Below are 13282 nucleotides of genomic sequence, written 5' to 3'. Positions count from 1 at the left end.
CCTGGGACCGAGCTGGCAGGAGCTGTTTGGTGCCGCAGAGTTAGGAATGGAATGTCTAATGGAAACCCTCCTCTGACACTTGCTCTGGGCCAGTGACTCAACCTCTCTGTGTCCTGTTTCCTCTTCTGTAAAATGGGAATCAGATTCTAAGGACTGCACTCTGTGGCTAACACAGCAATGTCTTCTGTGCCAATCCTGGAAGTGACCTGGCCCATGTGGCAACTGGCCCATGTGATAACTGCCCACCTTATCCCTGCCCAGCACCAGGAGCCCCTGGAATGGGCTGTTGCCTGGGTCTGTCAGGTTCTGTGAGCTCTCCTGTCTCACATCTGTGCCGTCTGCCCAGACCCCAATTCCATTCCTGGCCTCATCTCTGTTGAGCAGAGATAAGGCCTCATTTCTTGGGAGCGTTTGTGCCCTGGGGATGGTCCCAACACTGCAAGTTTGGGGGTGTAGCTGGCTCTCTTGCCATGAGGTGAGCTGCGCACAGGGTAAACTGGGTTTCGGAGCACTGACTGAGGGGGCTCCCCAGGTGTGTCCTCCCCCTGCCCGAGCCGCTCCCCTCATTTTTTCTAGGTGTCTCAGTCCTGCCCACCGTTCCCACGTCACTGCTGCCGGGACCCCACCTATACCCATCTCTCCCTCTCAGTCTCCTCCCAGGGCAGGGGCTGGTGCTACCCAGCCCTCCCGGAGGGAGCACTTCCCAGGCGGGATTCAACTTTCAGGGCCCCTTTGTCTCTCTACATGAAAGGAATGTAGTGGCCAGAGAAGGTTCTGAGCTGAGGCGGGTTTCCTCAGAGCTGTCTCTGGGGAACGTGTCCAGTTACTGCTGCCGCATCACGGTATGATGTTTGGAAACAACCACCAGAAAGTGAAAGGTGGGGGCCAGAGAGAGCATGGAGGGTGGGCTGCTTGCCGTGCATCCCTGGAACCTCATATGGTCCCCTGAGTCCCACAAGGAGAGACCCCTGAGCACGGAGTCAGGAGTAAGCCCTGAGCACTGTCAAATGTGGCTCCAAAACCAAGAAGAAAAGAATGTGAAAGATGGATCCTGTGAGAAAGGTCACGGGGAATGTCTCCAAAAATGTGAAAGTGAAGCTTTGGATGTCCGAGGAAGAAGCTGGCCTGGGGGTGAGATGGGACAGTCCTCTGGGGAGGGGGTAGGAGGGTTAACAGGCCTGTCTACCTTCACATTCCTCAGAGAGCTGGGGAGGGGTTGGGGAGCTCCAAAACTATTTGTTTCTCACAGTTCTGGGAACAGAAGATCAAGGTGCCCACAGATGAATCTGGTGAGAACCCACTTCCTGGTTACAGACGCGTCACTGAGTCCTTCCATGCCCCGAGGAAGCCAGGAGCAACTCTGGAGCTCCTCATAAGGGTGCTAGTCCACTCAAGAGGGTGAACCAGCCCCCAAAGCCACCCCCTCCCCATCCCAGATCCCATTACTGGAGTTGGATGTCAACAAGCCATGTGTGTGAGTGCGTGTGTGCATGTATGTATGTGTTGTATGAGGTCATACCTAGTTCATGATAGTCAGAAATGGCCTCAAACCAGAGGCTTTGATGAATGTTCTGGATTAAACACGATCCTCAGTATCTCTGTGGACTGTGGGGAGGGGAGTGTGTGTGTGTGTGTGTGTGTGTGTGTGTGTGTGTGTGTGTGTGTGTGTGTGAGAAAAACAAACCCTTGAGGTTGAGTTTCTCCACCCTGTGGTAAGCAGGGATGAGACTCAGAATAGGGTGAATTTAATATCATAAAACCTGCCGCCATGACATGTGATACCCAGAGTCCTGGATCTCCTCCTTGCAAGCCTGCAGCCTGAACTAAAAAGGAGCAGAGATAAACATACAGACTTCAGTTAATGCTCTAAGAACTGAACAGTGATGCACTGAGCCAGGGCCAGCCCTGGGGCCTCGCTGGGTGTAGCTTCCACAAGCCAGTACACCCTCCTCCACAAACCAAAACCAACCCAGAAGCCAAATCTTGACAGAACGCACAAATTCATGGCCAATAGTATACTAATAATTAACAATGTTCTGACTGTTACATTGACTGCCGTGCTGCATGTGGTCAAAACTACGGGTGCTGGTGAACCCAGATTCCTGGGTTAAGTGGACCCCTGGGGATGCTGACATTGCCGGTCCAGACCCCACATTTTGAGAACTATTGGTCTAGGATAATGAAAAGGTGAGATGGAAACAACTTCCCCATGGGAAAGGACGGGCGTAACCAGGACAGGGAGCAGCCACCAGGGAGTACGACCTGCAGCAGGAAGCTCTGGCGCTCTGAGGCAGGGGCCCCAAGAAGGCACAGCACCCAATGGCTCTACACAAAGTCTGAATGGACAGTGGAGGTGGGGATATGGGGGCTACCTCAAGCAGTTCTGGGGACCTGTGAGCAGCCCGGTAGCCCCTTGCCTACCCAGGGGATGGCCTGGGATGGAATTTCTCCCAGAGCATCCCCAGGGCATGGGTGTGGGGCCAGGACAGGGGAGCCCCCAGACTTGGACTCTAGGTCTTATGACAGCAAGTGCAGGTGCACCGGCAGAGATTGGGGATGAAGAGGATGAGGAACACAAGGACCCTGCAGGCCCTGGCTTAGAAGCAGAGGCCCTCACAGCTGTGTCCACTGCAGGGACCCAGCGGGAAGGCCCACTCTGTCTGTCCCAGCTCAGCTTTAGATCATCAAGGAGCAGTGGCTTGTGTCTTACACTGGAAGGGTCTGGTGGATTGGCATGACTCAAGTGTCCTACCTCCAGGAAAAGGAAGTTCTTGGGGGCTAAAATGACTTTAGCAGAGCAAGTTGTGTCTTCTGTGAGTGTTAAAATATGAAGAACACGGGCCCTATCCCGGACGCCTGGGCTCCCGAGCACAGTTTGAAATAGCCACTGTCCCTCTCCCCAGCTGTCCTGCCCTGGCAGCTGTGAGGTTACAGCAGGGACCTGGCATGCTCCAGTTAGCTGCTGGGGTGGGGCCAGAGTCAGCTCACAGCTCAGCCTGGCATTCCCTCTAGCTCTCAGATCCTGTAGAAGCTGGGGGGTTGAGGAGTCGGAGGCAAATCCTCAATTTCTTTGTTTTTTGGATGGCCACACCTGGTGGTGCTCAGGGCTTACTACTGGCTCTGAGCTTAGGGATCACTCCTGACCAGCTTGGGGGACCATAGGGAGTGCCAGGAATCGAACCTGGGTTGGCGGTGTGCAAGGTAAGTGCCCAATCTACAGTACTATCACTCCAGCCCCCAAACTCTAATCTCTTGAGGTTCTTCACCCACATCAAGTTTAGGGATTCATTATCTCTGGGATTTTTCTTGTTCCCTTTTCCCTTCTGAAGAACCAAAGTCCTGTGGAACTTCTAAGACCACCCTGGAATAAAAATAAAAAAAGACAAATATTATATGTAAATAAAGCCAAAACAGTATCTCTAAGAACACATTTCCATCAAATTTACTTACCCATAATATTTATTACCCATAATATTCCAGGCACCACCAATTTCACCCTCTTGATGGCAATAAATTTCCATCAAATTTATTACCCATAATATTCGAGGCACCACCAATTTCACCCTCTTACAACTTTTGATAATTGTTATCTGATAATTGTAATCTACTGAGAGTTGAAAGTAAGTAAAGTGACAAAGGATATGCATGATAACCTTTCAGTATCTGTATTGCAAACCACAATTCCCATAAGAAAAGAGAACGATTGAGAAAGCAAGAGAGAAAGAGAGACAGAGATATATAAACAGAGAAAGAGAGGGGGGAAGGGGAGAGAAGAAAAGTACCCGCTATAGAGGAGTGTGTGTGTGTGTGTGTGTGTGTGTGTGTGTCTGTGTGTGTGTAAACTGGGACACTGGTGGTGAGAAATGTACACAGGTGAAGGGAGAGGTATTGGAACATTATATGAGTGAAACCTAATCATGAACAACTTTATAACTATGTATCTCGCTGTGATTCAATTAAAAAAATTAAAAAACCTCTTCTATCAACTTTCTTCTTCACTTTGGCATAAAAGTACTAGAGGAAAAAATACAACACCTTCTTAGATTTCTCACGACAATAACTGGAATGGTATCTAATAATTTCTTTTTTGTAATGAAAAGGCAAGACGTTTCCTTTATAGTTTGGGGCATCTACTGAACAGGGGGATTGTCACACAGTCACATTCCTGTCTCGAAGAAGGGTTTAAACACTTCCTCTGATCTTTTAAATATTCAAAAAGATTATTTTTGAAACTGATGCTTAAGTGGAGAAAGGGTTTCAGAAGTTGCAGCTTCAAAGCTGGAATTCGTGAAACCATATAGAAGTTATAAGGCAGTCTCCTATAATAAAATTAAAGTGTTTCTAATAATTATAAGGGGGCTCTTTGTGACTACAAGAATTTCTTACAGGGTTCAAACACAGCTTGGCAGATTAAAGAGAAAGGCAAAAAACATTCTTACCTGTAGATTTTATTTTATAAGAAGGACAGTACCTGCTAAATCTTCACAGAGATTTTTAAAAATCAAGGAAATACATCTGAACGCGCTTTCCTCCCTCTAAAGAAATGTGTCATATAAATTCAAGACACTATTATCTTAATTCAATAAAAGTTTATGGAAATGATATAAAGTCATCTGGTGAATTCTGGTTTGTGCTCAAATTACCCACACAAAACATTTTTCACTCACTCCATAAAAGGGTAATAGCCCTGTTTCTTTTCATTTGTGAGAGCTTGAAATGAAATAAACTCTCTTCCTGTAAGGAGGCGACGAGCTGTCAGAGCTGAGGCGAAGCACTGCTTGAGCAATGAGAGTTGATACCAATACTTACACCCACACAGGCAGACTCGGCGCCGCACGCTGAAGGAAGCAGTTCTTTCTGTGCTAAATTTCTGCTCGAGAAGTTTTATTTATGAGCTTCAGCAAGGTAAGTCAGAATTTGTTTTCACAACATGAACTGTGTTCAATTGTGGCTCCTTTTGTTTCTCTTTTTTCTCCAGAACCAGATGATTGAAAATACGACTTTCATAGAACACACTGGAACAGAAAGATGGGGCTCTCTTTGCTCCTCCTCTCCCTCCAGTTCCGTCCACTCAGCTTCTGAGGTATGGCGTTCAGTTCAGGGGTTAGGGGTCTGGAATTTCCTTTCAGCAATGACCAATTTGGAGTGGGTCCTGCCACTGGGCTCCCCTTGAGTCTGGGTTGTCTGAAATGGCCCCAAGGATGCTTGTTCCCTGAGGGACAAGAAGTCACTCCACAGTCTGTCACCACCCCTCCCCCAACTTCCCAAAGACATGCCGGCCAGCTAGCCTGCCCAAGTAGCATCAATGACCACGTTGGCTCTGTGGCTCTGGGGATGTCAGGAGCAGACTAGACACCTCTTCCTGCACCCCCCTCCTCTGATTCACTTTCTCCCCCTCCCCCCTTTTCAGTGAACTAGAACCTCCTGATTGTGACTCCTTTACAAGTTGCCAAAGGGCAGCATGTGACCACCCCCTAGAAACTGACATATTTCCTTGTCTGGGCTTGAACAAGCTCCCTCTTTCTCCGAGGCAAGACCACCTACTCACTTAGGGATTCCTTAACAGGACTGAACCCGGCTTTCTGGAGACAGAGCCCCCCCCCGCCCCCCGGGGGGAAAAAAAGGGCAGAATTTGACTGAAATGTCTATCACCGACCGTCCATCAACAGCTTAGAAAAGAGCCACTGATGAGGGCTGTCCCTCACTTGAGGGACATCAGGGAGTTACTGCCTTCAAAGAAGTTTTATCTATAAGTCATTTCTCATTAGGGCTGAGAGGAGCAGGAGGGCGGCCGGCCAGCTACAGCTGGAGAGACAATTCCTGAGGTCTGAGGCGTGCGGGTTCCTCCTTCCCCGGGTCTGGTTTTATTTTGGCCTTGTCAAATTCTGGCTAGAGTTTGCATTAGTATTGCCAGCTCATTCGTTATGCCCATAAAATCATAGAGCTAGCAATAATAGCGATGAATAATAATAACAATAGTAGATCTCATTTATTCCGCACTTAACATGTGCCCAGCGCTGGGCTAAAGGTTTAACTTGCATTTTCTCATTTAATCCTCATAAACGTGTGAAAGTTCAATAACCTCCCGACACCCATGCCAGCTTCGAAGTTCTGTCTCACAAAGCCACAGAGGACATGAGACCCTCAGAGAAAAGTCACATTTTTAAATCCCCGGAGGACTAACCTTTTAAAAGACTGCTGCATGCCAGGCCTGAGAAGATGCAGGGCCACTGACAGGCACTAATTGTCAGTGAGTCTTCCACACAGACAGACAGCAAAGCCATGCACCCGGCCCTTCCAGTCAAAGGTTAAGGGAAATGTCACTTTCTCTCCAATTATTAGAAAGAAAATCAGGCACTCAGTAAATTGGTTTCGGAGGAAGGCGAAGTCTGCCTTTCCCGTAGGTGACACTCAAAACTGTTCGGAGTAGACCCCCTTCCTGCACTTCATTCTCTGTGTGCAGTGGACGATTCTGTGCGTCTCCAGGAGTAGGTATGTCTCAAGAGTATTTTCTTCTACTGTTAGTCTCGGTTTTTTGTGCTGTGAATTATAGGTAGAAAGACAATTTCTCCTCTAATCTCTTTTTCTCTCTCATCTTGACATTTCAGCCCCACCTCCTCCCAGGATCACAAGTGACTCAGGTTTTTGTGACAGATCATCAGGATGATGTGAACCATAGTTAGCAAGAGGTTTTTCTTTTTTTTTTGGGGGGGGGAGACTGGATCATTCACTGAAGATTCAGTACCTAAGCATTTCTCATAAAAACCTCTAAATAAATATTTGCAGATTCCTTAACATTTTCTTTTCCTAAAGGAATTAGCACAGGAGTCCTAAAAGAGTAAATGGTAGAAAAACAGGACACTTCTTCATCAGAATTTGTCTTACTTAAAATTAGATTCCTACTCAGGTGACTTCAACCTTAACCCCTTAGGCTCTGTACTCCCCCATTTGCTTCCCCTGTACCCTAAATGAGCTGCCTTTCCTCTTCTCTCCTTTCCCAAGCTCCCCTCCAGAATCTCTCCATGCCTTGAGTCACCCCATAGATGCACCTAATTCGCCTTCGGACTTTGTTAATTGATCTTCATTGGATTTTGTTCTTTGGCTCCACCTGTTTTCCTCTGGTGCAACCAGCAAATACAGGCAATGAATGTGGACTGTCTGGGCTCCCTGCCATGCAAGTCAGGTGGCAGGAAGGAAGAGGGAAAGGGTGACCCTTACCCCAGGCTCCTGAGTGTGAAGAGGGCTCAGCTGCCAACACCACTCGCTGCCTGCATGAAACAGCAGCTCAGAACCCACCCACCCCCTACCCCCTCATCCCCTACCCCCTCACCCCCACTCTTCCATCACCCGCATTTTGGCTCCTGCCCTATACCCCGAGATGCAGAGTCCTAACTGACCGTCTGGGTTGATAGCGCACTGCCCACAGGCCTCCCTCTGGCCTCCCCACTCATAATGAAGTCCCTGGCATTCCTGGTTTCCAATCCCAGCCTCTTCTCCTCTTCTCACCCTCTCTTGAACATGAAATCTTACATTACAGGAAATAAGCTGTATGGGAAACCTCAAACCTATTTACTAGTCAAAAGCACTTGGTGATGCAGCCGCCCGCGTTTGACTCTAAGAACCTGTGGTTGGTGATACGCCTCTGTTCTCTAACTCCGCTCCATCGGATCTCCTTGAAGCAAAACCCACGGCTGTATCGTTTTATCCACTCTGTTTCAGGTAAGACGTCTAAGAATTTGCCCAGAAAGCATGACCACAGTACTACTAGCATACCAAAGATGATTCCTTAGGATCATTAAATTTCCCTTGTTGTCAAGAAAAAAAATTTTTAAAAAGAGACTGTTTAAAGTGACAGTCCCAGTAAGATCCACGTGCTGCGGGGTCCAGAGGGACAGTACAGCAGGCAGGATGGTTGCTCTGTGACACAGCTGACCTGGGTTTGAACTTCGGCACCGAGTATGGTCCCCTGAGCCCTACCAGGAGTGATCCCGAGGGCAGAGCCAGGGGGAAGGCCCTGAGCATCGCCAAGTGTGGCCACAAAACAAAAGCAAAACAAAAAGTTCCACACATTGCAAATGGGAGATTTATCTCTTCAGAGCCCACCTCCCCCAATTCCTGGACTGATTGATGTGTTCTTTAGTCCTGAGTGGACTTGGCTGATCACTTTCTAGCACTTCCCTTTCAGGATCCCTCTGCCCTGGCATTGCTGGTGGGGACAATTATCCTCAAGGCTTGGGAGGCAGGTGAGGCACAGAGAATAGGCCAGTAGACTGTGGCACATTGTAAATACGGTCTGAGGAGGCATCAGGAATCTCTCTAGACAGGGGGCTGGGGCTGGAGGGTGGGGGGTGATTCTTTCTTCCTGAGTCCCTGAGAAAATATCCTCTGAGGTCTGTGGCTCAAGTGATGGGATCCTTTCAGCCACTAGGCCTCAGTTCCTCAGGTCCTGCCAAGCAGGCCAAGCCAGGCCTCTGGGCAACAGCAGTGTCATCTGAGGGTGATCTGGGAGGCTAACATACCATCACACGGCCGCTAAGTACCTGTATTGCAAACCAGAACGCCCAGAAGGAGAGAGGAGTAACAGGGAATGTGCCTGCCACAGAGGCAGAGGGACGGTGGAACGGGGGTGGGGGTGGGAGGGATACTGAAAACATTGGTGGTGGAGAACGGGCACAGGTGGAGGGATGGGTACTCGAACATTGTATGACCGAAACATAAGCATGCAAGTTTGTAGGTCTGTAACTGTATCTCACAGTGATTCATTAAAATAAAAAAAATTAAAAAAAAATAAAAAGGATCATCTAAAAAAAATCTTTGAACATGTCAGTTTTCTTTGTTTTGCAGTCTTTTTGCTTATTATCTTATATACATATATCCCTTAATATTTTTCATTCTACCACTTTGTTGCCATGCAGGTAATAAATAATTCAGAGTTTTGCTAAAAAACAAACAAACAAACAAAAACCAATACTATCAGTCCCCCTCCCCCGGCTCTGGCTTTGTCTGTGGCTTTGGTTTTTTCCTTTTTTTTGGGGGGGGGGGGGGCGCCGATATGGCCAATCAAGAGTGTGTCTGCCTGGCACCAGCCTACTAGGGAAATCTCCAGTTTTGGTGTCCTGTTTCCTTCCCACTACGGCTGCCAGGACCTTGGTTCTACTTCTTCCTTTTGGATTGCTTTTTATGTAAATCTCCACTCACCAATACACCACAGGAAAAAAAAAAAAAGGGACCCAGGCAACTCAAGATTACTGCTGTGCTGCAATACTCCAGCTTTGAAATTCAGAAGTCTAAAATCACCTCCCCAGCGTAAACACTTAATTTATTCCTGAACATTTTACTGCTAAGGGAAAAGTTTAATGAAACATTTTCTTTCCATCCATTTGAGTGGAAAGAAATATGATGCATTTTCTCCCAGCTGAAAATATCTTGACAGTTTCATAAGTATAAAACTCTATCAACTGAACAATGAAAGTAAGCTACTATCAGTAATAAACACCAGTGTGAAGGTAGATAAATCCAGATTATACATAAAACGCAGGTAACAAAATTTGTTTCTGAACTCACAAAAGGAGCAAGAATGGCTCATGAGAGTGGCTGGGGAGCAAGCGAGGAAAGGAGCAAACATTCTTTGCTCTGATTTTTTTCTTCTTTTCCTTACTCAGTGTTGAAGCTTTGGGCTCCCATTGATCTTGCTCTTCAGCTGCATTTCAAGGGTTCTATACAAGAAAAGATCATTAGGGAAAAAATAAAGGCTGAGGACTAGGGTCTGCAGAAGGCAGAAGGCTGGGGACCAGGCTTAAGTGGCCACATTCCTAGCACGCACAAGGCCCCGAGTCTGATCCCCACCAAGCACCACCTAGTGAGATTCTGGTGGCCAGACCTGAGCACTCACCACACTGGGTCATAGTTCTGAACTATTAGTCTGCACAGTGGGGCTCAGCATCCAAGGGGGTGGCCCTGGCACTGGCCCCAGCACTCTGAGGGCGGCCAGTGTGGGAGGGGTGCGAAGGTGCCGCATCCGGACTTGCAGTAGAGCTGCTTGACCGTTTTCCTGCTTGCTCTGCACTGACTAGGCAATCGGGCTCATACAAACGATTCAAGCTGTTCCACGTGATATTATTCCGGCGTGCTGACTAAATCGCTAAGAGAGATTTTTGCCTACTTTGGATGTCAAAATATCAGTGCTTTTGCCATATTTATTTAGCATGCTCTTGAATAAAAGGTTATTGTTCTGGGGGAAAAAAGCCATTGTTTAAAACGTGGCTCAAGAGTCGTTATGTTGAAAAGTTAATTCAGCACTCATTATGTGAGCAAAGTCTCTCATTACCTCGGTCTTTCTCTAGCTTACCTTCCGCAGTGAATGCTAATTTCCTCTTAGGCAAAGGAATGCTTAGGTGGCCAAGAATGGTTAGGGGCTCAGAAAGTCAAGAGAACCATCTAGGTAGTCTTTTAAACAGCAGTGCTGAGAGACTACACAGGAGTTAAGGCTCTTGTCTTGGGTAAAGCTGACCCACAGCTGGGAGTGACTCCCCGAGTCCCCCCAAATGTGGCCTCAATACCTGCTCCCCCCTACCCCAAAGTAACTGACATAAAACTTACCTGTTTCTTTGGGAATCAGAGTTAAACAGTTCTTTGAATTATCCATCCGTGCGGTACCATTGACGGATTTCCCCAAATCCTGAGTGAAGGAATACATACTCTGTTTATACGGAATTTAGAACAAGACCAATTCATGGAGATGGAAATCAAATTATGTCCCCTGGGGATCAGAGAGGGAATAGAAGGGGGGTGGGTGGTGGGTGGGTGGGAAAGCGTAAGAGAAATTTGGAAGGAATGAAAGGTCTTACATTTTCCTAATAAAAACTGATGTATGCAACTGTTAAACTCCATCCAAGCCAGCGTTGCAATGTTGGCAGAGGACTGTTTTGGTTCCACTCAGCAATGCTTGAGGGGCCACTCTGACTCTGTGCTAGTTGGGGTATCTGTCTCCTTGTGGTGTCTGGGGTAACTTGTGGTGCTGGGGGTGAACCGAGCCATCTCTCTGGCGGTAAAGTATTCTTACAAAGTTTAAAATAAAAATTAAAAAAATGAATTCAAGAATTGTTCGTACAAAATGTATCTCTGAACAAATCTCACAGACTTCGGGTTAGAAGCCTGGCTGTGGGGCTCAGTTTGATGAGACCCAGTGTTGGTTAACTGCCCCCCACTTTTCTGTTTTTTTTTTTTTTTTTGGGTCACACCGGACGATGCACAGGGGTTACTCTTGGCTCATGCACTCAGTAATTACTCCTGGTGGCGGTCGGGGGGACCATATGGGATGCTGGGATTCGAACCCTGATAGGGCAAATGCCCTACCCACTGTGCTATTACTCCAGCCCCTGCCCCCCTTTCTTGGCCTTGTTTTCTCACCTCCGAACGGGTGGTGAGACTCAGACGGGTTTGTGAGCAGTGAGTGGGTGGACACGCATCAAGTTCTCAGTGAGAACTATGCTCCTCTCCTTCCCAGAGTGATTTTAAGGGCATTCGCAGCCCCCATCCACTTCTCATGGCCTCCCTTCTGTTCTGTGACTTGACCTCTGCTTGTCCCGTCACCTTCCGGTCTCTTCCGGCCCCCCCCCCCCCCGCCCCGCCAAGTGACCCTTCAGCATCGACTCAAAGGCCACCTCTCCTTGCTTCTTCCGCCATGGCCAGTTAGCCTGCCTGGGCTTTCTGTAATGTCTTTAGGCGGTTCCTCTGCCTGCAGCTCTGTGGCCTCCTGTCCAATTTTCTGCAAATACAGCTGCCCAAAAAAGCCAGGCAGCTGTTCTCGCCCGCCTGGCTCTTCCCCGATCTGCTTCATGCTTATCCGGAATTCTTGTGCTTTGAGCCATGCTTGGCCTTACCCACTCCTGCTATGTGTTCATAGTAGTCCCTTCATGTAAGACAGACCCTCTTCCAGGGTCTTCTGGCCTCAGGGGCCTAGGCAACCTCCCCTCACCCCAGCTTAGAGCAACCCCATCCTTTCCTGTACGAACACTTGAGCTTTTTTGTTTTTCCATTCACCTTCACTTTCAACACACATAAGCCTTGCTTCGTGTTATTCTTGACAAGTGTTATCTTCGTGTAGTAAAGTAAAAGTTCCACGAAAGAAGGGATTTTATTGTTTATGGACTTCATCAGGTGGTGCTCAGGGATCACTCCTGGTAGGGCCTGGGAGTCTGTATCCGGGGTGCCTGGAATCAAATTGAGGCTTGTTGTGTGCAAGGCAAGTGCCTCCCTCACTGTACGCTCTCCAGTCTAGAAGGCATTTTCAACATTCCTATACTCCCCCTAATGGGGAGCACCTTGATGCCCTCAAAAAATATCTGGCAAATGTCACTGCTTTTAAAATTTCAAAGCCCTTTCCTACAGACTGTGTCTGAGGGCCCCTTCTCCTGGGGAAACAGCACAGAGAGGGAGCACTGACACTGGTGACACACCGCATGCCCCTGCGGAGGCTCGAGGGTGTCTCTGACTAGGAAAGGCAGCACTGTGGCTCATGGCCCCGAAAAACACCACAGTGAGGGCAGAGCATGCAGGCACCACCTACTGATGGGCACAGCCTATGAGACCTTTTTTTTTTTTTTTTTTTTTTAGCTATGACCTCATTGATGTGAGGTCCTGCGAAGTGAAGAACGAGGCCAAAGATTCCCGAGTTCTAGTTGAGGCCTGCCACCCCAATTATGGCAGTTCCAAGTCCCTGAGACTGCTCTTAGATCAGCAGGTCCCTGGCAGAGCTGAGTGAAATCAGAGCCAGGCAAGGGGCGGGATGTTAGTCAGACTCTGAGTCACCTGCTCCTCCTGTCCCGGACAGGAATGGGCTCCCAAGTGGCCTGGATGTCCACGCTGATGCAAGGCCCTAACCCCTCCCTGCTCACGGTTCCCTTTTCCTAGGGTTGTGCACTCTTCTACTGAATTGTTTCTCTCTTGGTTTGTCATAACATTCGACGCCAAACAGAATGGTTTAAGTAACAGAAATGCATTGTCTTGCAGTTACAGAGCCTGAACATACAAAATAAAGGTGTTTCTGGGCCATGCTTCCTCCGCAGGGTCAGGGAAGGCTCTGTCCCGGGCCTCTCTTGAGCCGGCTGGTTGTTCTGTGGCTGAGGGAGCTTTACTCGTGTTTATCTGATATCCTCCCCCTGTGTGTGTCTGTTTCTTTTCTATTTCTAAAGCCACAGGGAGTAGAGGCTTCTCCTACCTCAAGATGACCCCAACTTAACAAATTACATCTGCAATAACCCTATTTTCAAAATAAACTCAT

The sequence above is a fragment of the Sorex araneus genome, chromosome 4 (genome assembly GCF_027595985.1).
Source record: "Sorex araneus isolate mSorAra2 chromosome 4, mSorAra2.pri, whole genome shotgun sequence".
Lineage (NCBI taxonomy): Eukaryota > Metazoa > Chordata > Mammalia > Eulipotyphla > Soricidae > Sorex > Sorex araneus.
Note: the sequence above shows the minus strand (reverse complement) of the source record.